Raw genomic sequence first — 2,862 nt, forward strand, 5'->3', positions numbered from 1 at the left:
GGAAGCAGTTAATCCATACCTATCAATAATTACAGGAGCTCTGGTAGCGTAGTGGTTACAAATCAGGCTGCAAACTGCAAGGTCAGCAGTTTGAAAATACCAGCTGCTCCATGGGAGAAAGATGAGGCTTTCTGCTCCCATAAAGATTTACAGCCATAGAAACCCTGTTCAGGGTTAATATGGGTCAGAATCGACTCAATAGCACTTTACAATAATGACAACATCGATAATTACACTGAATGTAAATGGATTAAATGCACCAGTTAAAAGACAGAGAGTGAAGAAAATAAGATCCTTCAATATGCTGTCTGCAAGAGACACACCTTACACACAGAGACAAAAACAGATTAAAAGTCAAAGGATGGAAAAAATCATACCAAAAGAAGATGAAAGGAATACACAGAGTCACTGTACCAAAAAGAAATGGTTGATGTTCAACCATTTCAAGAGGTAGCATATGATCAAGAGCCAATGATCTTCAAGGAAGAAGTCCAAGGTGCATTGACGTCATTGGCAAAGAACAAGGCACCATGAATTGACTGAATACAAATTGAAATCATTCAACAAAGTGATACAGTACTGGAGGCACTCAATCATCTATGCCAAGAAATTTGGAAGACAAAACTGACTAGAAGAGATCTGGCCAAAGAGAGATGGCCCAACGAAATGCGGAAATCATCAGACAGTGTCATTGATATCCCATGCGAGTAAAGTTTACTAAAGGTAATAGAGAAATGGCTGCAACTACACATTGACAAAGAACTTCCAGAGGTTCAAGTTGGATTCAGAAGAGGACATGGAATGAGGTGTATCATTGCTGAAGTCAGATGGATGTTGGCTGAATCAGAGAATACCAGAGAGATGTTTACCTGTGCTTTATTGACTATGCAATGGCTTTCAATTGTGTGGATCACAACAAGCTATGGAAAGCATTGCAAAGTATGAGGATTCTGGAACACTTAATTGTGCTCATGAGGAATCTGTACACAGACCAAAAGGCAGTTGTTAGAGCAGAACAAGAAACACTAAATGGTTTAAAACTATGAAAGGTGTGCAACAGTGTTGTATTATGTCACCATATTTATTAAATTTGTATTCTGAGCAAATAATCCAAGAAGATGGATTATATGAAGAAAAACTTTACATTAGGATTGGAGGAAGACTCATTAACAACCTGTCATATGCAGATGATACAACCTTGCTTGCTGAAAGCAAAGACAACTTAAAATACTTATTGATGAAGATCAAGGACCACAGCCTTCGATATGGATTGCACCTCAATGTAAAGAAAACAAGAATCCTCACCACTGGACCAATAAATAACATCCATATAAATGGAGAAAATATTGAAGTTGTCAATGATGTCATTTTGCTTGGATCAACCACCAACATTCACGGAAGCAGCAGTCAAGAAATCAGATGTCATACTTCATTGGGCAAATATGCTGCACAAGACCACTTTGAAGTGTTGAAGTACAAAGACATCAGTTTGAGGAGTAATATGCGCCTGATCCAAGCCATGGTATTTTCAATAACCTCACATGCATGTGAAAGTTGGATAGTGAATAAGGAAGACCGAAGAAGAATTGATGCATTTGAGTTATGGTGTTAGAGGAGAATATTAAAAGTACCATTGACTGTCCAAAAAACAAATAGATCTGTTTTGGAAGAAGTACAGCCAGAGTGCTCCTTGGAAGCCAGTACGGCCAGACTTCATCTCTAATACTTTGGACATTTTGTTAGAAGAAGGATATTGTGTTTGGTAAAGTGGAGGGTAGGGGAAAAAAAGGAAGACCCCCTGATGAGATGGATTGGCACAATAACAGCATCAATGGGCTCAAACCTAGCAATGATCATGAGGTTGGCCCAGGATCAGGTAGTGTTTCATTATGCTGTGCATAGGATGGCTATGAGTCAACTAGATGACACCTAACAACAACAACTATAAAACACTCCCCCTAACCATCATAGATTGTTTCTTTTATCAAGAAAACTTTTTTTAAACTTTTTACAACATTGGTCTCCCCTTTTGTAAATAACTTTTTTTTTTTTTTAACTTTTTACAACAATGGTTTCCCCTTTTGTGACTAACTAATTTCATGTAGCATAATGAACTCCAGGTTCAACCAGTTGTGAGGTGTTTTACAGATTTATCAGTATTCTTCAACATTTTGTAGTATTCCGTTGTGTGTATTTATGAATGTTTGTTTAACCATTCTGTTGATAGATATCTAGGCCGTCGCTGTCTTTTTTATGTCTCTTATAGACAGCATATTAAAGAATCCTGTTGTCTTATCCATTCTGCTCTTTCTGTCTCTCTCTTTGTGTTTTTTAAACTTGTATTGTGATTTGAGTGATAGTTTACATGGCAGAATTATTACAATCCCCTCCATGCATCAACAGTTAACAGTATTTGCCTCTATTCCCTAGTTATTTATTTATGTACACAAAAGCACGCAGGAATATATAATTGTTTAAACAAGCAAAGGGCACATTTTGCAAGCCAGCCTCCTGTCCACCAGCACAAGACTCTTTTCATGAGTCTAGAGTCTTCAGCTGTTCTATCTCTCCATGCTATCACCTCTGCCTCTATCTTTGTTGTCCCTGCTTTTCTGATTAGGATCCCATGTTCCACTCATGCTCCTCCCTCTCGATAGTCTAAGGATCCTCTGTTCCTGGAATGTAAGATTAACTACTCCCCTGCTTTGTTTCACATTTCCTACCACTATAGACCAATAAACAGCATTCTTATCAATGGAGAAGATAATGAGGTTGTCAAGGACTTCATTCTTCTTGGATCAACTGTCAACACTCGCGGAAGCAGCAGTCAAGAGATCAGACGACGTATTGCATTGGGCAAAT

The sequence above is a fragment of the Chrysochloris asiatica genome, unplaced genomic scaffold (assembly GCF_000296735.1).
Source record: "Chrysochloris asiatica unplaced genomic scaffold, ChrAsi1.0 scaffold00038, whole genome shotgun sequence".
Lineage (NCBI taxonomy): Eukaryota > Metazoa > Chordata > Mammalia > Afrosoricida > Chrysochloridae > Chrysochloris > Chrysochloris asiatica.